This window comes from Pseudorasbora parva, chromosome 2 (assembly GCF_024679245.1).
Source record: "Pseudorasbora parva isolate DD20220531a chromosome 2, ASM2467924v1, whole genome shotgun sequence".
NCBI lineage: Eukaryota > Metazoa > Chordata > Actinopteri > Cypriniformes > Gobionidae > Pseudorasbora > Pseudorasbora parva.
The window spans coordinates 10168679-10196287 of NC_090173.1; the positions used below are offsets into that span (position 1 = coordinate 10168679).

At 41.1% G+C, this 27609-nt stretch overlaps 1 pseudogene; it reads left to right on the forward strand.

Annotated features, from left to right (window-relative positions):
• Positions 1-2039: 2039 nt before the first annotated feature.
• On the forward strand, positions 2040-26837 carry LOC137089387 (interferon-induced very large GTPase 1-like; annotated as a pseudogene).
• The last annotated feature ends 772 nt before the right edge of the window (positions 26838-27609 follow it).

Below are 27609 nucleotides of genomic sequence, written 5' to 3' on the forward strand. Positions count from 1 at the left end.
TCCTTGCACAAAACACGTGCAAGAAGGCTCACTGGGGGAACGCATACTTGCGTAGGCCCTGTGGCCAGTTGTGCGCTAGTGCATCCGTGCCGAGCGTGCCCTCGGTCAGGGAATAGTACAGACTGAAAAGGGACGAGTTGTGGGAGGCAACAGATCTACCTGTGCATCCCCGAACTGATCCCAGATCGTCTGGGCTGAATGAAGTAAGGGCTGTAGAAGCTGGACCTCATCTCGGCTGGAGGGATAGGCTTGATCGCGCCCTTCGCCAGTAGGGTCGCGATCTCCGCATGCATGACAGGGGCATTGGGCCCCACCATGGTGTAGTGGACACCCCGGAAGCAGGGAGGGGCCATGCGTACTGAATCGCGTAGCCGAGCCTGATGGTCCGCGCGACTCAGCGGAACTGTCCCGGAAGCTGAAGCCAGGCTCCCAGCAAGTGCACCAACGGGGTCATACGGAGAACCAGCGTACCCGCGGTGGGGCAGCGAAGCAGCGTTACCGGCCCGGACATGGGTGGCATAGCAGCCCAGTGTGGGGGCACTGGTAATGGCTGCGCCCTGACAGAGGAGACCAGGGAAGGACTCACATTCCCCTGGGTCTGCTCTGAGAGGGGGCTGGTGACAAAGGGGGACGAGAGCGGCATGGCCCGGGGGCAGCGCGCACTGCCGTCACCGGTCTCTGGGTATTCAGGTATGGGTTTATCAGTTCTTTCTTTACATTAGGGTGCTGCTGACCCGTGGGCCAGCAGCTGAACAAAAGATTCTCCCCCTGCCCTCCACCGGGGGAAGGAGCGGTCCTGCCACCGTCTCCTGAAAAGAACTCCCTATCCCCGAGCTGTCCGCATCAGGAGCGCCGGGTTGGCACAAGGCTGGCGTGGACCGGGGCGGCTTCTTGCGGCCCGTGTGAAGGCTGCTTCTGTGGCCACGCAGGAGCGGGGGTCCGCAGGAGGTCGCGCTCGGCGGCGAGGAGGCTGAGGCAAGCAGGGAGCCGGGGCAGTAAGTGCTTGATGGCCTCAGTCTGCCTCTGGGGACGGCCAAGAACTGTTGGGCGCCGTGCTCAACTGTCCCGCTGAAATCAGCCTCCCACATCGACGAGGTAAGGCCAATTGTCTTTCCCAGACAACATCTGTGGAAACATCTACGCCGCCCGGGGGGGCGGGATCCGTGGCGGCACGCAGCTCTTAAGCCCTGGATCAGCTCTGTGCTCATGCATACGTATTGGGGCGGCAGCTTACCCCGTAGCACTGCTGGACTACGCCACCGAAGTAGACGAGCCAACAGGCTTGGGAGGGAGCTTAGGATAGCCTCACCACGTCAGGTCAAAGGACACCGTAGTGCGCAACAGAGCATCTGACTGAGGGGGAGGGACCCTAGTATACCCTTAGGCCGCGACCCCTCGAGGGCAGAGAAGTCGGAGGAGGCCACCGAACGGTCGCGGGAAGACACGGGGATCTCCCAGACCACGTGCGCTCCTCATGCATCTCAGGAGTGAAATGGCATTGCCGCCCCCGAAAAACAATCGCCCAACCGCAAGCACTCGTGACAGAGTTCCACACCAGCCCGAGGCTCGCGGCTGCCCGAGATAACCTGGCTGTCAACTCTAGGTCAGATCCTACAGTGCTAACACACCTGGAGGCGGAGCATAGCCGGATTGTCATCCCCAAAGGAATCTAGCCCAACTTGAGATGTGGCATTCGATCTCTCACCGCTTTCTGGAGTGTGAATGAAACGAACGGGGCGTCAGCAGACGGTCCCGCCGCTTCAGTCCAACACTCGCTGGAAGCGATGTGCGAGAGGGAGAGGAATGATCATCGGGGTTCTTAATACCACAGCACCACCCTCAGGTCACCCTGGCCACCAGCCAAAGTACCACCTCTTTGGAGATGGTAGATCGGGGTGCGGCAGAGGGGATTCTCTTTCTTTGCAGAGATCATTGAGTCTCGACCACAACATTGCGATGGTCATGTTCCCGCAGAGGGAACACAGCACATCCACAAACACTGTCCGAACATGCTGAAGCCCAAACACGTCGAGCAGTGAATGCGCCGCAAAGACAGCAATGGATATCGATCGCACCCAGAAGTTCGCGGGCAAACCGTCTTGAAAAAGACGTGCCACACGCAAGCTCTTTTTGTGAGAGGAAAGCTCTGCAGAGTGAAGCTCTCCCAGGGAAAACACACAGCTTTTGCAGATCACTGCACAGACCACCAGGCAGGCAATGTGAGATTGCTGGAACGCGCCGTTACATAAACACCCTGGAGAACCGCTCGTCTCGAAAACTGAAGCGAGAACTTCAGCATTCAGGCTTGCAGGAGTGAAGAGATGCTCTTGGCTCCGAAGCAGAAAACACAATGCCAGCTACTTCCTTATATACCCATGTGGGTAGTCGGAGTAACACATGCAAATCTCGCATGCCCATGGCATTGGCACTGCTATTGGGCGCTTTCTAAGATCTCAAAGATAATTGGCTTCTAGGCGAAACCCCCATTCATCAGTCACTGACGTTACTCGGAGTGACTGAACGAAAGGGAACCTAGTTTTCCCAGAAGGGGAATATCTTTTTGTATATCAAAAGCCTAAGGGGAAGTTGATTTCTCAATTCATGACCTGTTTAATATTGTTCATTGAAGCTTGTATTATGAGGGAGAGATTAAGTGATTATGTATTACCTGAATTCAGCATATTCCTTAAAGTCAGTCCCATGTTCATAATAACAAAAATCAGTTGAATGTCCACTGTGATATCTTGTCCTTTTAACAGTAAAAGGGTCTTCCTGAGTTCTGACAGTGACAGTGCTCATTTGTCATTTGCGTCTATTTCCCATGTTCACACGTTTTATTCATTTCACTATAAAAGTCTTAGCTATAACTATTAATTAGTTAACTATTAACTTATTGTTATATGTAATTATAAGTAAATATAATATAATATAATATAATATATGTTATTAAGGAATTAATACATGCTGTCATTTTTAATTAAGAGCAATTCAAACATTTAATCTATTAATAAAATCTTCATTAGTCAATGATGCAGTAATCATAAATAAATGGGTTAGTTCTTCATGAGTCATACATTAACTCGTGATTAGCTGTCTATTATTCCGTCCTCCATGTAACACAAAAAGATATTGAACAGACAACATTTTCCATCTTAAAAAAAATGTCACCTTTAAAGAGACGTGGTATCTTTATATGATTTAATTCAGGGTTTTATTTACATACAAACATAAACACATACGTATAGCATGCCAAATACGGTGACACCCTTTTCACATTTGAAATGAGATAAAATACTATATTGAATCACATATAGTTCTGAATTTTTGAGATTAAGTCTCATTGCTTTGACAGATTCATGAAACAGTCAGCTCAAAAATGTGACACTCAAACTGTTCATATCAGCAATCATAGAGACAAGGGATATTTCCAAACAGCATTATAGCTCGCTTGAACATTTCTGCTGAATTTATCACATTTGTATTCAGTTTATTTGAGGTGATGAGGTAAAGGCATCAGTATAGAGGTAGACGGTTTACTCAACCCCTTTGATGTATTGCTCTTTTATCAGAAAATTTAAGTTAAAAACTAATCATTTTTGCTGTTTGGTTTCAATAGTCTGGTTTTTTTTTTTCACTGCGGAGAAAGACCACACTGGGTAGAACGATCACACTGATCCTTCATTTTTTAGAAATGTGAAATTATAATTGTTATTAATATTTATGTTGTTTTCATGTGTAATTTGTAACTTGCACCATTGTCATCATTTCTGCAGACAGGAGAACGTCCACAGTCAGAGGAACATCTGCAGACAGACAAACCTCTGAAGACAGATGAACCTCCACAGACAGACAAACCTCTGAAGACAGATGAACCTCCACAGACAGACAAACCTCTGCAGAGAGACACATCTCCAAAGACAGATGAACCTCCACAGACAGACAAACCTCTGAAGACAGACAAACCTCTGAAGACAGAAGAACCTTCACAGACAGACAAACCTCTGAAGACAGATGAACCTCCACAGACAGACAAACCTCTGAAGACAGATGAACCTCCACAGACAGATGAAATTCCAAAGAAAGATGAACCTCCACAGACAGACAAACCTCTGAAGACAGATGAACCTCCACAGACAGATGAAATTCCAAAGAAAGATGAACCTCCACAGACAGATGAAATTCCAAAGAAAGATAAACCTCCAAAGACAGAAAAAGAGCAATATCCTATAAAACCCTATAAAGTTTATATTTAAGCAATTTATCTAGAAAAATTTAATCACTGAGTCTGAGACAGAATTAATCATATCATTGTTGGTGTTAGTGCAAAAACTGCTGAGTTTTAGTCCCAACTCAAGATCCTTTCCTGATTCAGTTGTTTTCACTCAGTCCTTTGGGGTGATGAAGTTTCTGTAACTAAACCGGTCTGATCTCATTATTTTCCCAATATTATGCATTCTACTTGGGCAGGTGCCCAGAGGCACTCAATTCACCACCCTCTCCGGCTATTGGGGAATCTTAATAATCATTGGTTCTTCATCTCATAAACACTGGTTACCATGCTATCCTCTTATTCTTAATAATTTTATAAAAGGAAAAAATTGTAGCGGACCCCGTCCAAACACTGTAAAAAAATTCTAGTGCTTTCAACTAATTATTATTTAGTAACTAGTTCCACAGATATTTTACGTTCACTCAATTTCGTTCTAGAAATTGTTGCCTGAATTAATATTTTTTAATTGGCTCAAACTTGACTTCAACATTAAAATGTACGTTTGCTCAATTATTTTTTAAAGTTAATTGAATTAATAATTTTTAGTTGGCTCAAACTTGACTTCAACTTTAAAATGTACGTTTACTCAACCTGTTTTTATAATTAATTAAACGAAAACGTTTTAGTTAGGGGTTTCATTTTTAAATGGTTTTAATTGTTACTAGAAATTGCAGGTGAACTAGTTACATGTTATAGCAAGGATAAAAACAGGTTAAAGCAAATTGTATCATCTGCATTTATAACATTTGTCATACAAACAATACATTTTCATAAGAATTAATTTCAAATTTCTTTAAATAATAAAAAAATGACCAAAGCCCTTGTCACTTTTCTTTAATGTCTTTAATGCACCTTTAGTTTTGAAAATACACACACAGTCAAAGTAGATACAGTGGAGCATTCTTGCTTCTTGTCAGTGTTTCAGCTGGTTAAGGCAGTTCACCAAAAATGAAAATTCTGTCATCATTTACTCGCCCTCATGTTGTTCGAATCCTGTATAATGTGCTTTGTTCTGCTGAACACAAAATAAGATATTTGGAAGAATGTTTGTAACAAAGCAGATTAGCAACCATTTACTAACATAGTATTTTCCCCCCTACTATGGTAGTGAATGGTTGGTCCGTCTGCTTGGTTACAAACATTCTTACAAATGTCTTATTTTGTGTTTTAGCAGAACAAAGAAACTCATACAGGTTTGGAACAACATGAGGGTAAATGACAATTTTCATTTTTGGGTGAACTATCCCTTTAAGAAGAACTGACTGGCTTGGATGAGAAACTTTGCGACGACAAACCATCAATGGATATCTTGGTCACACCCTGTTGGAGAAAGAAAGATAACAATTAATAAAAATAAATTAAAAAAAATATATATATTGTTTATACATTTTATTAATATTAAGAATTTACTTGCATGTGTGACTAAACTAAAGTTGCAAACTAAAGTAATTTAATTTTTTTTTATTATTACCCTATATTGCAACGTAAGCCTTACATGGCTAGCTTTCTTTCTCTTACGCTGTTTAGAATTCGTCCCACTTATGAGGACGATTAAATGAGCGACATTTTCATAGTATTCGTGGTTATGTTGTTCCCATAACTTTACGGTACAATTTCACAAGTTGGAACACGAAAAATCACGTTTGACACAACAAAGTAACCCTAAATTGCGTGCATTATTTGGCCAACATTAAGTTACATGTTTGACATGTTTCAGTACATTTCCTTGTATAAAAATCACCACAGCACCTTGGCCTATAGCTAATGAGAGAAAGTTTGTCTGACACATAGCACACACGCTGAGATTAAATCTAAAAAACATTATAGTATTATAGTTTAAAACAAAATTATGTATTACTTAAACATGGTCAAAGACCACATTAACTTAAAGTAAATAATTTAATCGATGACCAGTGAACTTGACGTAGACTTCACTTAGGCCTAAATAATCCCCATTTCCCTTGTATATATTTACTTCTTACTTCACTTCTAACGTAATATATTCACACAAGCCTAATATGTTAGACATATTTGTCTGCAATATAATCATTAACACTTACCTGACGCGTGAACTGCACCCTCAAAATAGCTGCTGCTGCCTCTCTGGTGAACGCGCGAAGTCCTTTGATCTCAATCCCTCCGCGAAATCAAACAAGTACCTCAGATATCCTTCCGCGAAATCAAACGAGCAATACAGATCCTTCCGCGTAGTCAAACAAGCTCTTGTACGTATTCATTAAAATTAGGCAGATTAAATGCCACAATTAACTACATATGTTAATGAATTATATATGTATATTAAATATGTAAGTGTTGTAGGATCCATCTCTTTATAGCCTAATGCAGATAGGCTACCATCATAAACAAAACACCGAAAATACATCTAATTTCACAAATATTGTTCTGATATAGGCTATTATCAAATGTTTCTAACAGCCCATTTCAACAGCACAAACAAAAATCAATTTACAATAGTAAAATATTGTGTGTAAAATATTGTGTTAGCCATAGCCTAAGACTTTTATAAAATATTGACTGGATTCGCGTTTTTTAGTCCAGTCAACATTTGCAATTCTAAATGTTAACTGGATTTGAAAATATCAATTGATTTAAAGGGGGGGTGAAATGCTGTTTCATGCATACTGAGCTTTTTACACTGTTAAAGACTTGGATTCCCATCCTAAACATAGACAAAGTTTCAAAAACTAATGTTGGACGTTTGATGGAGTATTTCTGTGTCAAAAATACTCCTTCCGGTTTCTCACAAGTTTCGGCGAGTTTTTTTCGAGAATGGGTCTACTTGACGTTAATAAGAGCGGAAGGTCCTTGTATGGGCCGTACGGGCTCTTCTCCCGGTAGGGTGCGCGCGCGCGCGTGACTAGAGCACGGCGTAAACAGTCTCTCAGCTGCAGATCCAGTCGTCCGTGAACACTTATGTGGCGCCGCGCTCCACTTTATTCCTATGGGTGACGTCGAGCGACTTCAACGCTTCAGCACAGCACTCCGGGAAGGCAGCGCTGCATTTGAACCGATTTGAACGCAGAAATGACGGGAAGCTTGACAACATCGTTTCAGTTGCGTCTCAAAATGGATTTACACGCCACTGCTGTCACAGGACTTCACCAAATCATACCAAAGAAGTGTGTTTTTGACAGAGCGGTCCCAGCGATAAAGCTTCGATGGTGAGTTAACTTAAACTGCTTCAAATGTCTCTGCTATTGGCTACCGTCGCATGAGTAAACATCAGTAAACGACACGATCGCGTGCTTCGTCATTCAAATGCGCTAACGGTTACTCCATTGTTGTTCTATGTATAACGTTACAGTATTCTGACGTGCAAAACCGTTTTGCTTGCTACTTCTAAGGTCTAGTCGCATACAATAGTCCATAAACCGAATCATGTCCTCATACACTGCGAGTAAACACACAGAAATGTGGAGAGGCCATTAAATACAGTAACTTACATACCACAGAGACGGACGTCCTGCTGCTGCCGTTTCTCCTGTTCAATTTATTTCTCCCTCAGATTTGATTGTGGATCATTATCTGTATTAGCTGAGATAGATGGGTTTCTCCACGCTTGAGGACGTCACCGCTTTGCGCGCTTGTCATTCTTTAGCTCCGCCCACACGATACGCCTCCAGCCGCTGGTTTTTTCCGGAAAGACTCGGTACAGCCTATATTTCTTTTATAAATATGATAAAACTAAAGACTTTTCGGAGATATGAAGGATGCAATACTACTCTATAGGTACTCAAGATTGACATGAGATTGACTGAAACTGAGTGTTTCACCCCCCCTTTAATGTTTTTCAAATATATTTCAGCAGACTTAAAATAATGTCTTCTTAACTAAGCACAAGTAAGAAAATTAGTTCAACATATATTTTTTTGCTCTTCCAACATTTTATTAATTGGATTTTTTAGAGTGAATGATGGCCAGACTTTACTGATGTTTCATGGAGTTTATTGAAACCGTTTATCTCCAAAAAGTCATAGTAAGAGCTGAACAAAAAGCAAAGAAGTGCGCATTAACACCTCGTACATAAACTCTCTCTCCATAGCATTACCATTAACATAATACAGCAAAATACTAATTACAGATGACAATAAACAAGCACATACACAACTTATGCCTTTTCGGGGGTGCTAAACAAACTGTAAACTTTAAATCTACTTAAACCCACTGAATGATGAAACGATGAACCCCGTGCTCTCACTCTCTTTTCAGTGGCGCACCGTAGACTGCCCCACCCGTCATAATAAAAGTCCTTACTTATTAAGACATAAAAGGCAGACCTATTTAAACATACAGAAATGTCAAAAATGTACACAAAACAAATTATAAAATACATCACAATGTAGTCTGTTACAAAAATGCTTTGCAAAATAATGTGTTTGAATGGAAGGAATTGACTTGTGTGGTTATGTAATCAGAATACTTTTTTCAAGTAATTAGCAAAGTAATGCACTGCTTTTAAAATTTACAACAAAATAGTTACTTCTTCAAATAAGTAATGGAAGTTACATTGTTCTCTTTCGAGGGAGATCTGTGTCGGAACAACACTTTGGCCCTGTCCCAAATGGCACACTTCATGTGCACTTTCGGTCTTGTGGACTTACAATGGCCATTGAGTGCATGTGTCCATTAAGTCCACAAGGCTGTAGAGTGTCCCATCCATCATTTAAGCTTAAAGAAGAGTGCTTGTGAGCGCCCCCTTTGCGGCTGCTATGCGTGCTCTATGCGCACTTCAGCTGAGCCCGCAAGTTCGCAAGCTACCCAGAGGTCTTCTACCCGGCAGTCAATGCGGCATTACGTTGTGAAAGTACGGACCCAAAGGAAGACCGTGAGGATTTAGGGTTCCATTTGGGACAGGGCCTTTGGCGACGCTCCCTTAGCTTTACTCGTCTGAAGCCTGAATGAAACTAGATCTTGATTGGTGCTACGTCATGACATAGTATGTGATGGAATACCCAGAAGTCTTATATATGTTCCCAAAAAATAATATTTTCAAATTCTATCATTTACTCGTCCTTGTGTTGTTTTAAACCTTTGTTTTTTTTTTCTTACTTGGATAAAAACTACAGTAGATATTAAGCAGAATTTTCTTTTTTTTTTCATTTTCTTTTTCTTTTTTTGCATTCCAGATATAAAAGTAACTGGAACAATAAGGTTGAGTAAACAATGAAAGATGACAGGAAAGCAATGGACTAAGGATGTTAAATCAAATGATTCTATAAAGGTGAGCATTCAGAGAAATTCTTTAAAGAAATTGTTTATAAGACTTGTATAAAAATAATGCCATTTTCTCCCATGATCTGTGTCACCGCATGTAGATATCACACAAACTGAAGAAGCTCTGTGAAGTCTTAAGTCATTTTTGGGATTGTTATAGGCAAGTTCATTGGCATGTTATAGAAAAATATGAAATTATATATAATCTGACTCAAATTTAGCACGTTTGGATCAATTTTGTAAGGTAAAATGATGGCAAAGGTATACTAGTTTAGGTGATTTGTTTTTTTACCCAGTAGCTGTCCCTGTTCCCAAACTGCTCAGTGAATCTGAAATGGTGCCAAAATGCAGATTATTTGAATAAATAGATTATTTGATTATCTGACAAAATTCTAAATGGTGGAAAATCTAGTCAGTCATTGTTGAACTCAATCAATAAAACAATAGACTGTAGTGGACAGCACATTCCAGGGCCCAGTTTATGGCCAGGCACCTCTTTGCCCGTAACAGTGGACAAAGGTTTGCTACATTTTGATTGGATCTTGTTGGACTAGCACAAACAAGATGTCCAACGCCATCAGATAAAGATGCTTGGACAACAGCCAGAAACCTCTTTGAGGGCAAGAAGAAGACCTCTAGTACCAAGCCCAGGAAGGACAGGACTTCTCATTGGTCCACATGCAGTTTCTGCCCTTCAGCCATCTAGAGACGGATCCCTAATGTCCTGATTTGTGACAGCCATAAACATTCCTCTGGACTTCAGCAGTAGTGGGTGAAACAAAGAAAGACCACAGACCAAAGACCAAAACTGATCCATCCAAATCCATTCACAACTATGTTTGGAAATCTTAAGACTGGTGTAAACTACACATATCCATCTCAGACTTATTCAGAGAAATAAGTATTCTCAGTGACAGCTATTTGTAATGCAACATCTTCCACAAATTCAGCTGTTAATGAACAAATGAATGAACACATGACAGTTCAATCTTTTTCCATCATGTTTGGTGTCTATGTGTTTAGTATATTGCCAAGGGTATTCTGATGGTGGTTTGGAAAGTGAGAAATGCATTGATAAAATTTAAAGACACTTTAAAGACTTCTAACTGTGTACAGTATGCAAATGAGCTCCACAGGGGAAAGAAGGGTGGGCCACACTGTGTGCCCTCTCTGATGCCAGCAGCCAATAGCAACACTGGAATCGAGAAGCGCCAAATTGCAATCTCCTCCTATTCGGAAAAGGATAAAGGGTCTGTGAGTCTGTCCGCTGAGGATTAGACTGTGACAGAGCAACCAGGTTCTGAGTCTCCATGTGAGAGTCAAACAGTTCACCAAGTTCTGAGTCTTCATGCAAGAGACAAACAGTTCACCAGGTTCTGAGTCTGTCCGCCGAGGATTAGGCTGTGACAGAGCAACCGAGTTCTGAGCCTCTGGTTTAACCAGAGAGACAACACAAGATCCGAGGATCTGAATCTACAGTTTGTGAGGCAGTGACAGATACGACAACGTTCTGAGCCTCAAACCTTCACTTCAAGGTTCCTTCGTCTGCGTGTTCCAGATTAAGGACCTTCTGCACCTACTTCAGGGCCTCATTTTGTTCCAGATTTTAGGACCCTTTGGTACCCCAGGACATCAGTATCCCACAGACCTTCGTGTTCAAGGCTGTTGAAACGGATTCCAGCTCCTTTCTTCACTGCATTGTCTCCCAGCAAAACTATTGGAAGAAGTCATCATCATCGGACTGCTTACTCAACCACGTGGAACGTAAATATCACTTAACCAAATCTCTTTCTAGAGACCTTGGCATTGTTGTATATTATCAGTATATGATTTTCTAATTTACATTAGAGGTAATATAACTGATGCTAGTTAATAACAAATAATCTTTCATTTATTTGTTTAATGCATAATAAGGTTCTTCACCTTAATTTCAGAGAAACAACAGTTTATCTTTCCATAAGATAACGTAACTCTTCTATAGCCACACTCAACTTACTCACATGTATTTTATGCATTTTACGCACTTTATTCCTTTATCATTCATTGTATTCAGTTAGAAGTTGTGTTAATTGTTCTGTTTATCTTTTGTTAATAAAATCTATTTTATTACAATTGTGTCTTCCTTGTGCTGATAAAGCAGAAAAGGCTCTACAAGTTAGAAATCTCACCAATCTTTCAGATAAATCAGCTGACCAACTCTCCCCACTTTACATTCATTATAAATGACTGGGCAGCCTCCTGTGCGGAGTGTTCTCATACAGCCAAGGTAAAAGGCCTTGACTAGGGTCCCAAACTAACAGGGGGGAAGGTGGTCATCTGATGTACTCATCACCACACCTTAAGTGACGTATGATCCAAATTCACAACATCAGCGGTGACGTGAGTACCAATCACTCTGTTACTTAGTGTCCTTGGGTGGACAAAAGTAAAAATCACTACAAGACATAATTTTGTTAATGTGAGGTCCTGGTCAAAAGTTATAATCTTAAAGCTATTTGAAATTATACTATTGGTTTTACTATTGTCGTGATGTGAGTTCCTGAAATTGTGACCAGGGATGTTGAGAATCTCTTCAGTCAGTGTAACACATATTATTGTTTAATTTCAGTGATAAACAAAAAAAAATAAATCTATATTATTTTAATAATATCATAATTACAATCCTGAGAGAGAAAGAAAACTATCAAATACAATGAATAAATAAAATCGAATAAAATGAAACCATCTGCTAATACGGCTAAGTTTAAGATAAAAAGCAATGACACAATCAAATCAATACTGAATGAGATTCTGTGAGAATGGAACTGAATAAAATTCATCTATTATTATTGTGTCTGTTAAACAGAGAGAAAAGGACATTGGACAACACTTACAGCCACAAAAGACTGAGAAAGAAAACATAGAGCATCTATTTCAAAGACTTATTCACAGGAAAGATAAACTAAGAGCTGGAGAAATTCTTCAGATAACTGATCATTCATTACAGTCCCATGAATCCTGTGATGAAGAGGAACTGGTTTTGAGTTTCATACAAAACTACTGATGATGAACTACAGAGCAAGATATATTCATCTTAATATCAATGAATAGGATTGTACAAAACAAGGAGACTCTGACCTATCTGAAGACAGTAGTGATATATTTAAAGCAATAGCGTTCTCTAAAGAAGGAGCAAGTCAATCTGAGCGAATCCACCCGATGGATGTTCAGATGGCCGTGTTTCATTGTGCTGATGGTTTCATGAAGCAGCTGATGGTCACTAAACTGTCCCAGTGTCAGTACGCTCTGCCTCTGCTTGTTCCTGATCCATTCACAAGAGAGATTTAGTTTCCTCTCTGGACATTCAGACAAATCAACAAGAGCTGGAAGAAAAACAGCAATGATAAAATCATCAGTCAAACCCAGCCAATCTATAAGGCACAAACTCCAATGGTGTCTTTCTTCCGGTTTGGCTCTATGTCTTCATCCAAGTCTCAGCTGATGAACAGTCTGATCAATGAGAAACACAACACGTTCTTCCACAGGAACTGCCCAGACATCAGCAGAACCAGAGTCCTGATGGATGGGGTGGTGGAGATCGCCTGGTTCTGCCCCTCTGGGAAAAACACGGATAAATTCACTGACTGTGTTGCGTTCTGTAATTTACACATGATGCTGGAGACCATGAGAAACAGCTGCAGAACCTCACTGAAATGGCCTCAGTTAATGTTGTTCTTCTACCACAACTGGACAAGAATGACAGAAGTTCAGCAATAATTCAAAACCTGTACACAAACGGAAAGCCACTCATTTGTCTTTTTACAGGAGATGAATCTACTGTGATGAAAATAAATAAAGGGAAATTCAAGATTGGTCTGAAGGACAGAAATCTGTCAGATGTATCTGAAGAACTCAGAAGAGCAATAAATGATTGTCTCTCAGAATCATCTTCTTCTTTCAGCCTTGAAGATGTGTCCAAACACACAGGCATCAGAGTAGATGAGGAAGAGGATGATGACTGCAAGAGAGGAAGAGCAGCAGCACAGCAGATGATGAGTTTACTGGAGAAGAAACATCTGACAGAAATCAAAGAATCATTTATGCCCTGTCAGGGGAAACTGTGGCATCAGTGGTGTGAGAACAAAGAACTACATCGACCTCGAGGAGATGACACAGATGAAAAAAAAAACATCAGTGGAAAACGGGTTGAATAAAATCCGTGAACAGCAGCATAAATCGGACATATGTGAGTTTATTAAGCTATTTATTGAAGAAATGAACTCAGACACTGAACATGAGAAGATGTTTTTTCTGAAATATCTTGGACTCCTTCTTGATGAATATATCTCAACTGATCTTTCTGATCTACTCCAGGAGTATAATGAAAAGTGGTCAACAGTTGTAAAACTGAAAGAGAGTCATGATAAATCTGAGCAGTTCAAGACTGAACAAGCTGAACTTGAGAGAATATCTGAGGATCTTCAAGCTGCATCCTTTGGTTTGGAGCACATCATGAGGGAGATTGGTCAGATCTATGAATCATGTTCATCTGTGAAGAAGAACAAGAAAGACCTGATCTTTAACTTCTCATCTCTCCCAAGTCTTGCAGCAGAGATGATGATCTCTGGATTTCCACTGGAGCTGATGGATGGAGATGCTGCTCATGTTCCTCTGGTCTGGATCTCTGCCGTTCTTGATCAACTCATCCAGAAACTGGGAGACCAGAGAGTCTTTGTGCTGTCAGTTTTAGGGCTTTTGAGCTCTGGGAAATCCACCATGCTCAATGCCATGTTTGGACTCCAGTTTGCCGTCAGTGCTGGCAGGTGCACCAGAGGAGCTTTCATGCAGCTGGTCAAAGTGTCAAAGGAGATGAAAACACAGATGAACTTTGACTATATTCTGGTTGTTGATACGGAGGGGCTTCGTGCTCTAGAACTGGCTGGAAGATCAACCCGACATCATGACAATGAGTTAGCCACATTTGTTGTTGGTCTTGGAAATCTGACATTAATTAACATCTTTGGCGAAAACCCGTCTGAGATGCAGGACATTCTTCAGATTGTTGTTCAGGCCTTCATGAGGATGAAAAAGACCAGCCTGAATTCCAGCTGTGTGTTTGTGCATCAGAACGTCTCAGACGTCACAGCTGGAGAAAGAAATATGGAGGGAAGGAGACGACTGCAGAAGACACTGGATGAGATGACAAAACTTGCTGCTGAAGAGGAAGACAGCGATGCTGAATGTTTCAGAGATGTCATTAGATTTGATGTTCATGATGATGTGAAGTATTTTACTCAGCTCTAGGAGGACAGCCCACCGATGGCAACACCAAACCCGAACTACTGCAAGAACGTACAAGAACTAAAGAAATCAATTATGTCTCATGCCCCAAAATCACATGGAATGATTCTGAAAGACTTAAAAGTTCATATTAAAGATCTCTGGGAGGCTTTACTGAATGAGCGATTCGTCTTCAGCTTCAGGAATTCTCTGGATATTTCAGCCTACAGGAAACTGGAGAGAAAATACAACAAGTGGACCTGGTGTCTTCGCAGTGCCATGAGGGAAACTGAGAACAAACTACTCAACCAAATAGAAAAGAAAGTAATTCATGAGGTGGCGGCAACTGATTTTCAAAGAGAACTGAAGGAGACAAGTGAAGAAGTGGAGAAATCAATGTCTAAATTCTTTGAAAAATATAAAGATATACTGATTCAGTGGAAAACATCATTTAAAATCAAAATCATTTATGTTCAGGAAAACATTGTGAGAGAAACAAAGAGGAAATTGAATGAGTTTCTTCAGCAGCGAGACATGAAGAAAGAGATGGATGCTCAGAGGACAAATCATGAAAACACTCTCTTTGAAAGGAGCAAAGAATTTGCCTTAAAACTCAAAAGACAAAGCAAAAGATGAAGACACTCTCAAGAAAGAGTTTTGATTTGTTTTGGGAAAAGAGCGTGAAGAAGATCATACCAGACATTCCTTCAATCAGAGACATTGACATAATGAGAGATGTGAGAGAGATCCTCAGTGACATCTATGGAAGTGTTTCTGTAGACCACCGAAAGGAGAGCAGGGATATCTTTACTGTGCAGAATTATTCAGATTACATAAAGATAAAGAAGTCCAGTGGATTTACAGGAGCTTTCACAATCACCTACAGATCAACTAAGCAGACGTTTTGTTTCATTCTATCTAAAGATATTGAAGCCCAAATAAGATCATTAGTCACAAATATTGCTCAGCATACAGACACAATGATCATGTCATCTAACATTTCTAAGATGGGCTACAACATCAGCTGCATTCAACAACTCATAGATTACATCAAGGCAAGAGTAATGCAACATGAGGAAGTGTCAGTGCAATTTGTGTTCAAGAATGAATTCTTAATGGATTTGGTTCTTTCCATTTGTAAGAGAGCAAAGTCGACGATCACTGACCAACACAGATTGTTCAGGGAAGCCAACGATCCTGTAATATATGTTGAGAAGAAGAGAGAAGAGTACTATAGTATTTTTTAAAAATATCTCAATGGAGCCGCTTCAGCTGCCATTTTTGGTGAGATCATCTGTCAGAAACTGAAAGAGCCCATTGAGCAGTGCGTTTACAAGAAGACTGCCAGAGAACTGGCTGGTGAAATGAGATCAAACTTTGAATCACTGAATGGAAACAGATCTAATATGGAGAAACACATCCTGAAGACACTGGCAGAAGAGGAGGACTTTGTCAAATACATGAACTACATTCATTATCCCAGGGATCACTTGAAGAGTTTCATCAGAGATGAAGTCAGTCAGTACATCACTGATAAGTTCAGCATAAGTGTTTTACCAAAGATGAAGGAGAACATTGAACTCCTGCAGCAGAAGATCATGAAAGCAGCTCATGAATCTACTGAACATGTTGAAGAGAACAGCGGAGATGTTGGTTTGTGGTTGAAGAGTTTCACACAGCGGCTCTCAGATGAGCTGATCTTTTCTGAAAAAGACCTCATTGGAGTGAAACATGATGATGTTGATGATTTCAACCTCCTAGAAGATGTGATAAGACAAGAAATTCCTGCTATTAGAATACAACAAACCTGTATACTAACATCTGCACATCAGTGGTGGCGAGTAGTCGCTCTTTTTATCCTAATGCCTCAGATGATACAGTAATCTGTCGAGAATACAGAAAGGCAGGAGGAGTTTATGCTGACTGGAGCATCACCCCTGACTGCTCTGAGCTGCCCAACTGGAAGTGGTTTGTGTGCAGATTCCAGAAAGATCTGGAAAAATACTACAAGAAAACATTTGAGGGGAAGGGGAAGATTTCAGATGAATGGAGAAAATACACAAAAGAGGAAGCTCTTGAAAGTTTACATATTTTTTAAAACTATTCTAGTCACTTCATAAAATGATTTTAGAGTCACTGTAGTGAGATGGGTTTTGTAACGACGTCTTTAGTGCCTTTATGGGTCTTGAGAGAGGAAATGACATTGGTGCCAATGAAGGCCTTTCTGAGCCATCGGATTTCAACACTAATATCTTCATCTGTGTCTGAAGATGAATGACTCAACACCTAAGAAATACTGATTAAAAGAGAAAATCTGAAACTCTATTTGTATCTTACAATACTGATCAAACAAGTTAAGTCCAGTCAACAATATTATGGTTAAGTACCCAACAATAATTTATGTAAATTCGCACATTTGGTATATTGAAATTAAGTTTGCATACATTGAATTCTTTGAGATCTGCACATTCTACAAGGAATTCTGTCATGCAGCGGATGACCACCTCTTGTCATATCAACAGGACAATGTTCATCCTAAAAGAAAAAAATAATTAATGATATCTCCTTTAAGGGCTGTGACATTTACCAAACATGCTCTAAAAAGTGCCAATAGCAACACCCTGGGCTAAACAATCAAAAGCTAACCAATCAAAATCAACCAAAAATAAACAGCGCATTTTAGATAAGTAAAATATGTGAAAAATAATGCTTTTTCCTTTTAAATTTTCTGAAGAAAACCAGATTGAAGGTTTACTTACATTTACATTTACATTTACATTTAATCATTTAGCAGACGCTTTTATCCAAAGCGACTTACAAAAAAGGGGAGAGTAATAGAAGCAACGGAACAGACAAGGCCAAAAACCTGTAAGAGCTGTAAGAAATCTCAATTAATTAGCACAATACACAACAATTTTTTTTTTTTTTTTTTAAGACAGACATCTACAACAAAAACTCACGTCCGCAAAGTGCCGAACACTAGATTTTGATAGCTAAGATAGCTACAACCCATTAGGACTAAGGCTGTTGCCCCAGCTGTTGTCGTTAATGCAGATTCAGTGGCCCAATGGGTTGGTTTTGTATTCTAGCTAAACGCGCAGCAATAGCCATCTACAACAAAAACTCACGTACGCAATATACAGAACACTGGATTCTGATAGTTATGATAACTATGTAACATACCCGCCTGAAGGCACAAATCCGGATGAGAGACGTAGATCCAGGAGTGTGCACTTTTGGTCGTTGCTGTGGTGATCAGTAAGTGCTATTCTGTATTGGTCAAGTGCAAATGGAAAAGATGTGTCTTAAGATGTTTTTTAAGAATGGCTACAGACTCGGCAGCATTCTGGATCAGCTGCAAGGGTTTGATAGTGCATGCTGGAAGCCCAGCCAGAAGAGCATTACAATAATCCAGTCTGGAGAGAACAAGAGCTTGAACCAGGAGTTGTGCAGCCTGTTCTGATAGGAAGGGTCTAATCTTTCTAATGTTGTATAAAGCAAATCTGCAGGACCGGGCTGTTGCAGTAATGTGGTCAGTGAAGTTTAACTGGTCATCAATCACAACTCCAAGGTTTCTTGCTGTCCTTGATGGAGTTATGGTCGATGAACCAAGCTGAATGGAGAAATTTTGATGAAGTGCTGGGTTGGTTGAGAAAACAAGTAATTCTGTCTTAGCAAGATTGAGTTTAAGATGATGCTCTTTCATCCAGTCAGAAATGTCTGTCAGACAGGCAGCGATACGAACACTGACTGTAGGATCATCTGGTTGAAATGAGAAGTAGAGTTGAGTGTCATCCGCATAGCAGTGATAGGAGAAGCCGTGTTTCTGAATGACAGAACCTAATGATGACATGTAGATGGAGAAGAGAAGTGGTCCAAGGACTGAGCCCTGTGGAACCCCAGTAGCTAGATTATGAGACTTAGACACTTCACCTCTCCATGACACCCTGTAGGACCTACCAGAGAGGTAAGACCTGAACCACTGGAGAGCAGATCCTGAGATCCCCGTCCTCTTAAGTGTTGACAGGAGGATCTGGTGGTTAACTGTGTCAAAAGCAGCAGACAGATCCAGCAGAATGAGCACTGAGGATTTGGAAGCTGCTTTTGCCAGTCTCAGTGCCTCAGTTACCGAGAGCAAGGCAGTCTCAGTCGAATGGCCGCTTTTGAAGCCGGATTGGTTTTTGTCTAGGAGGTTGTCCCGTTCAAGAAACATAGAGAGTTTATTGAACACAACTCGCTCAAGGGTCTTTGCAATGAAAGGCAGAAGGGATACCGGTCGGTAGTTTTCTAAAAGTGCTGGATTCAGAGAGGGTTTCTTAAGCAGTGGGGTTACCCGAGCCTGCTTAAATGCTGTGGGAAAGGTGCCCGTGTGAAGAGAAGTGTTGACAATGTGAGTGAGTGCAGGAGTGATTGAAGAAGAAATAGCCTGAAGGAGGTGAGTGGGAATAGGATCAAGCGGACAGGTAGTAGGGTGATTGGAAAGGATGAGTTTAGAAATATCTGCCTCGAAGAGTGGAGAGAAGGATGGAAGCGTGTTCGTGTTAGTTGTTGAGATGTGCGTGTCAGTTAGTGATGAGGAGAACTGTTTGCTAATGAGAGCTGTTTTGTTGGTGAAAAATGATGCAAAGTCATCAGCTGTAAGAGTTGATGAAGGAGGGGGAGGAGGTGGACAAAGGAGAGAGGAGAATGTTTTAAAGAGTTGGCGAGAGTCAGAGCAATTGTTGATTTTGTTGTGGTAGTATGTTGTTTTAGCAGTGGAGACATTTGTAGAGAAAGAAGAGAGAAGAGACTGATAAAAGGCAAGGTCAGTATTGTTTTTAGATTTATGCCATTTCCTCTCTGCCGCCCTGAGTCCAGAGCGATGTTCACGGAGAACTTCAGACAGCCAGGGGGCAGATGGGGTGGGGCGGGCTGGTCTGGATGAAAGGGGGCAAAAAATGTCTAAGGAGGATGTTAGAGTGGAGCAAAGAGTGTCGGTAGCACTGTTAGTGTCCAGTGCTGAGAACTGAGCAGGTGGAGGGAGTGAAGATGAAACCATAGTGGATAGGCGAGAGGGAGAGAGTGAGCGTAGATTACGCCGAAAGGTAATCTGTGTAGGAGTACGTTTTGTATCAGGAGTCAGTATGAGGTTAAGAGTGATGAGAAAGTGGTCTGAGGTGTGTAATGGAGTAACTAAAGTGTTGTCTGTGGAGCAGTTGCGTGTGTAGACCAGGTCTAATTGGTTACCTGATCTGTGAGTAGCCGTAGTAGATACTAACTTAAGGTCAAATGAAGTCAGTAGAGTGCTGAAGTCTGCAGCTAGGTGTTTATCAAGATGGATGTTGAAGTCGCCAAGCAGAATCAGTGGAGTGCCATCCTCAGGGAAGCTAGAAAGTAACACATCCAACTCCTCCACAAAGCTACAGAGGTGACCTGGAGGACGATAGACCACTACCACATGGATTTTAACAGGGTGAGTAATAGTGATTGAGTGCGATTCAAATGAATTGGCCGGTAGAGACGGTAATGGATCAAATTTCCAATCATTTGAGATAAGCAAACCAGTACCCCCACCCCTCCCAATAGGCAGAGGAGTGTGTGAAAAAGTATAATTGCTTGAGAGGGCTGCAGGAGTGGCAGTGTCCTCTGGTTTGATCCAGGTCTCAGTTAGGGCCATGAGGCTAAGCTGAGAATGAGTCCCAATAGATGAAATAAAGTCTGCTTTGTTTACAGCCGACTGGCAATTCCAGAGACCAATTGGAATAAAGAGTAAAGTAGCAGAGGATGTTAGGATATAGCGCAAATTATTAGGATTACGGCGTCTCGTGCATACGGAGCGTGATTTACGAGTGTTAGTAATTATAGTTGAGATTTGAAAGCACATGGTGAAAAGGCCAGATAGGAATTAGAGCCGAACACAAATAATGAAAAGGAAGATGATACTCAAGTGCCTTGCCGGGGTCCTTGCTCGGGAGGAGTTGCTCTGGGAAGAGTTGAAGTCTTTACACTCGTCGGTCTTCACACAAGGAGGGCTTCACACTGCCGCTTCCGCTGCCGCGGACTATCACGCTATTTATACTCACTTGAGTATCGTTATTGAAAGCAGCTGGGAACGCCCCCAACAAACTCGCTTCCCAACGTGGCAATGACCAAACAAATGCTAACTCAACAAATGTTAACTCCCACACACACCGAGAGAATATACCAAAACTAATAATACACACCTCAGCACTACACAGACACACTTATCCAACAACAAATGAACAAACAATCAAATGAGAAAAGTTACAAACACTTACAGAGTAGTTGTCTATCAGTCAATTGAATTGCTCCTCTCTAGCCAAAATGTTTCAAACACACAAGGCTTTTAATACCTCGCTGGCCACGCCCCCAACAAACTCGCTTCCCAACGTGGCAATGACCAAACAAATGCTAACTCAACAAATGCTAACTCCCACACACACCGAGAGAATATACCAAAACTAATAATACACACCTCAGCACTACACAGACACACTTATCCAACAACAAATGAACAAACAATCAAATGAGAAAAGTTACAAACACTTACAGAGTAGTTGTCTATCAGTCAATTGAATTGCTCCTCTCTAGCCAAAATGTTTCAAACACACAAGGCTTTTAATACCTCGCTGGCCACGCCCCCAACAAACTCGCTTCCCAACGTGGCAATGACCAAACAAATGCTAACTCAACAAATGCTAACTCCCACACACACCGAGAGAATATACCAAAACTAATAATACACACCTCAGCACTACACAGACACACTTATCCAACAACAAATGAACAAACAATCAAATGAGAAAAGTTACAAACACTTACAGAGTAGTTGTCTATCAGTCAATTGAATTGCTCCTCTCTAGCCAAAATGTTTCAAACACACAAGGCTTTTAATACCTCGCTGGCCACGCCCCCAACAAACTCGCTTCCCAACGTGGCAATGACCAAACAAATGCTAACTCAACAAATGCTAACTCCCACACACACCGAGAAAATATACCAAAACTAATAACACACACCTCAGCACTACACAGACACACTTATCCAACAACAAATGAACAAACAATCAAATGAGAAAAGTTACAAACACTTACAGAGTAGTTGTCTATCAGTCAATTGAATTGCTCCTCTCTACTTCAAACAAAAATAAAATTACATGTACTCACCCACATCAACCCAAACCCATTTTTTTTTATTAAATCTGATCCACACATATGCAACAACATTGCACCTTAACATTAAGGTCCTATAGGCCCTATATATTTACATTTACGTTCATTTTACATCAAGTAGACAACTTGGACAATTTACAACAGCTTTATCAAATATAAATTAAATATTAGTCCTTAATAAGAGTCTGAACTGTGTGCCTCTTGCTGCGAGTTGATGTTCTCAATATACTTTGAATAAAATCCCATGTTTATAATGCAATTTCATTTAATGAACAACGCGTTATGGTTATTATTGTTATATTACAAACTGTGTATGCTGGTGAGAAAGTTAATGTGGTAACACTAAACTAAGCTTACTTCTGTAGATGGTTTATAACAGTGTCTGAAAGGTTGAAATATTCCTGTGGTGACCTAATGTCAGTGCTTCAGCCCTGACAGTTGTACCTTACACTGCATAGATGACGTTACGCATCACTGACAAACCGTCATTTACAGAAAATAAGTTTTTCATGACCATTAGCTGTAACATCAATCTGTCAATGAACTAACGTATACATCAGTAAACACATAGCATTCACATTAACGTTACCCTGACAGTGCATACAAAGATAGATCAAAGTGACATTACATTATCCAACTATTCAGAAACGTCCAGCTCGCCAGCCGTCATCTTGTTCCGGGTTCAAATTGATACAATGTTGTCAGGGTTCTGCCCTGGCAGCTCTGTCTGTTTTGTCTTTGCTTAATGTTTCTATGTTTGTGTTGTGTCTTGCATGGAACTGTCTCTCTTTGTGTCTGTCATGTGTTCCTCTTGTCCTGCCTCCTTGTTTGCCGTTACCACACCCCCTTGTTTAGTCTGGTCTAGTCCTCGTTTTACTAATTGTGCTCACCTGTTCCTCATGTGCTCTGCTCCCTTTATATATATATATATATATATATATATATATTGTGCTACCTTTATATATATATATACTTTATATATATATACCTTTATATATATATATATTGTGCTACCTTCCCTCTTGTCTTTGCTGGTTCCTTGCATTTGTGTGCGTTTGTTTGTCCATGCAAGCTTCTAGCCCAGTGTCTAGTCAGTTTTAGATTTAGTGTCTCCTGTTTTTCTAGCTTTGGATTTATTTTCAGTTTTTTCTTTGTTCCTGAGTTTTTGAGTCTAGTGAAGTTTCTGTCTTTATTTTGTTCATTTTCTCCAGGTTTTCTTTTGGTATTTCTCTCTAGCCTTATTTTTTAGTTTTCTTGGTTCTGATAGCTTACCTTTTTATTTTTCCCGTTTTCCACTTTTATTTTCAGTTCAGTCTTTTTATAGAGATTGGTTTTGTTTTATTTTTCCTCGTCTTCTATCTCCAGTTATTATTTAAGTTTTTGTTTAATTTAGTCATAGTTCTTAGTTTGTCTGTTGTTTCTTGTTGTCTTGTCTTGAGTCTTGTCGTGTGTGTGTCCTGTGTTGTTTTCTGTCCAGCGTCTTTCCCTGGCCGCTGTCTCCACTGCCTGTCAGCCAAGACGGGAGCTGCTTCTGTGATCCCATCAAGCCTCAGGTTCCTGCCTGGATTGGTCCTACATCGCCCTGCCTGGTGTTCCCTCCCAAGGTGTCGTGAAGTTCATTGGCTGCCTGGACTGGTCTCAGTGGTCATCCTCCCCTGCCCGTCATCGTCGTGTCTTTCCCCTGCCCTGGTGTTTGGACTGTCACTCATCCACTACCCTCTTGTGTCTTGTTCTGTCTTATTAATAAACTGTCCTTGTTGGTTCACTCTGCATCTGGGTCCTCCACTTCCTGATCCCTGACAGATGTGTCCTCATAGACTCCCGTTGCCATTCTTTCTCCAAAATATAATATACTGCAATTGTTGTCAGCAACGTGGGGTGCAAAAATGAGCAAAGCTCATTATCATTTAAAGCCGTATGCACTAGAATGGCTTGCTGAAAACAGAGCTATTTTTGTCCAGGTAAAATTAGTGTTTTCTTACAATACTAAGGAGAATTTTTAATTAAAGTATATTACAAACGTTTCATTTAGACACCAAAGAATCATATTAATGTGTACAAAAATGGCACTATATGACCCCTTTAAAAATCGACATTATTGTTTTGTGGTGTAATGGTGGGAGCAGTGGGAGCTGTAGTAGATTTCACTTGTACATGATTAAAACACAAATGCCAAAAAAAAAAAAAAAAAAGCCAATAGTGGACAATTACAATGAATAACACAGAATTAACATTATACTGTACATGATTAACAATAAGCATTACACATTGTAATATTAAATCATGGTCACAAAACAACTGTTAAGAAAACATGCCATACTTGTCCCATCTTTTTCTAATTGTACTGTAATGAACTTTAACATGTTAACTGAGGCCTGTCAATTCTGAGGTTCTTGGAGTTTTGCGATCACTCTGAGCATTGCACGCTTTGATCTTGGGGTGAATTTGCTGGGACATCCACTCCTGGGAAGACTGACAAGTTGGCAACTGCCTTGAAAGTTTTCATTTTGTGAATAATCTTCCTTACTGTAAAATTATGGACTTTAAATTGTTTAATAAATGGTTGTATAACACTTCTCAGATTGATGATTGCTTCTCTAAGATCATTGACATCTGACGTCTTTCCTCGTTGGCATTGTGTTAACACACACCTGATGCTCCAGACCAGCAAACTGCCAAAACTTCTATTTTATAGAGCTGATCACAACTGATGATGATTGATTTATCAAAGACATTTGATTAGCAGCGCCAAGGAAGCAGTAAGGGTGTACACATGAATTCTCCATTTTGGCTATTGTTTTGTCATTGACATGCTGAGTCAGACAATTATTTACACTTCAAAAAATAAAGGCTATTTAACATCCTAAAATATAAGTTTAACCTATAGGCAAAATTGCATACATTTGATTTATGCAACTGTAAAATCATTAAAGGGGGGGTGAAACACTCAGCTTCAGTCAGTGTCATGTCAATCTTGAGTACCTATAGAGTAGCATTGCATCCTGCATATCTCCGAAAAGTCTTTATTTTTTTTATAATTATATAAGAAAGATGCGCTGTTCAAAGTCTTTCCGAAAAAAGCCGAGCGGGTGGGGGCGTATCGTGTGAGCGGAGCTAAATAATGATGTGTGCGCGCCGCTGTTATTGTGTTGAGTGCGTCGTAAAGCTGTGTCATCCCTAACAGCGGGAAAAAACTTTATTCAAAATAAAATTATGGCTTTTAATCAGATACAGCCATACATCTATGATCCGGAATCAGACCCAGAGGCTGCAGTTGAACAGGAGCAGCAGCAAAAACGACTAGAGCAGGACGTCTCTATGTGGTACAAGTTATACACTAACTATATAATATGCTTAGCGGCTTGTGTTATTTACATATTTATACTTGAATTATATCGTCGTATTTTTGTCTTTGAAGGTGTACATGTGGAAAGTGCAGTTGTGCACGTGTGTGTGTGTGTTTACGCGTGGTTTGTGTAGACAATTGTAGTATGCGGACTGGTTTTGCACGGCAGGCTAGTGTTTACATAGAAAGACATGGAATAGTAGCGCATTTGAATGAAGAAGCGTGCTTATTAAGTTCAACATATTTCCCCACTCTTTGTGTATTGTTGTTTGGAGTGCTTTTACAATACACAAACATAAAGTTACACATATAGTGGCCAGCTAAACAAATGTACACGCACTACACATCGCATGCTCCATTGATCAATTAACTATACGTGATCATGTTTGGGCTACTTGATGGGCATAGGCAAAAACACAGACATTTGAAGCAGTCTTACTCACCGCCTGCGGTTCTAACGTTGGGACCTTTATCGTTGGGACTGCTCCATCCTTCAGCATTAGGCGATCGGAAAATCCGGCGTCGAGCTGGGCCTTGTTTATGAAACAGTCGGCACCGAAATGCAGTGAACAGACATAAACCTTTGCGCAACTCAGTTGCTGATCCGGAAAAGCAAATTACATCCACTGTTGCCTTAACGCGGGTTTTTTTGGCAATCTGTACATGACTGTCTTGGTCTGGCAACCAAAAACGCACTTTTTTGGTGACATTGTTAATTTCTTGAAGTCACATCACCTGTGCAGCGCAGCCTACGAGCCCCGCTTAGATGGGCGTAGCCTGTTGCTTTCGCTCTCTCTCTCTCACGCTCTTCCGGTAGAATTGCCCGTACGGCCCATACAAGGAAATTCCGACCTTTTAACGTCAAGTGGACCCATGATCGAAAAAAATTTGCCGAAACTTATGACTAACCGTAAGTAGTATTTTTGTCAAAGAAATACTCCCATCAAACGTCCACCTTAACTTTTGAAACTTTGTCTATGTTTAGTATGGGATTCCAAGTCTTTAACAGTGTAAAAAGATCAGTATGCATGAAACAGTATTTCACCCCCCCTTTAAAATACGATTTTGCCAGTGGAAAAAAATGAGAAAAACTCAAAATCTCGCTTTTGTGCATATGCACGTGTAGGATGAAATCTATGGAAAGTTTTATTCACTAAGTCCCTGAAATTTAGTGTCTAAATTCTGTTTTTTTATATTATATTTAAAAATTTCAAGCTAGTTGACAATAGCACAAGCACACCTGCATTAACTAAAGTATTCAGCACAGACACGATCTGTTGTGATGGTGATGAAGGGGAGGACTCAAATAGCGGGTGAAAGAACAAGTTTATTCAGGCCAACCAGAGACAACAAAAAATAAACAAAAGACAACAAAAAGACTGGAAACTGTCTGAGAAGACTGTCTGGTGCTCCCGCTGTGTCAGTGCACACCACAGCTGACACGCTGGCTGGAAAGGCCACCGAGAATACAGGAGGCAGGAAGAAACGAGACCCAGCCAGCAAGGTAACAACACTTGCTGCAACTGCTCGTCTAAGGGTCCTGAATGCAGAGTAAAAAGACAGGTAAGACACAAGACAGAACGTAGTGCAGACATCCAACATCAACGTGACAAGAAGTGATCTACTGACAACAAGAGATAGACACAGCTGGGTATATAAAGGGTTGAGGGAACAAGGGACAGGTGTGGGAGATCAGCTCGTGATCAAGCTAATTACTCCAATCACGAGCTGCAGGAAAATGACAGGACAAGACAAACAACAGGAAGAGCCAGTGTCACACCCTGAACCTGTGACAGAACCCCCCCCCCAGGGATGCCTCCTGGCGTCCCCAGAGGACTCACCATGATGCCGATGGAATTGGTCAATAAGAGCGCGGTCCAGCACATCCCGAGCCGGAATCCAGCATCTCTCCTCCGGACCATAACCCTCCCAGTCTACCAGATACTGATGACCTCTGCCCCTCCGTCTCACATCCAGGAGTCGCCGTACCGTGTAGTCAGGCAACCCCTCGATGAGTCTGGGGGGCGGCGGGGCAGAGGTCTGGGGCTGAAGTGGGGAGCGAATAACGGGCTTGACCTTGGAAACATGAAACACCGGATGAATTCTCTTAAAACGGGGGGGTAATTTGAGTCGAACCGTCACCGGGTTAAGCACCTTAGTAATAATGTACGGTCCAATAAATTTGGGTCCCAGTTTACGTGCGGGAAGTTTGAGGGGTATGTCCTGGGCTGACAACCAAACCTTTTGACCACACACGTAAAGTGGGGGCTTAGAACGGTGACGGTCCGCCAACGCCTTGTTCCTTTCACCAGTCCGGGAAAGGGCTT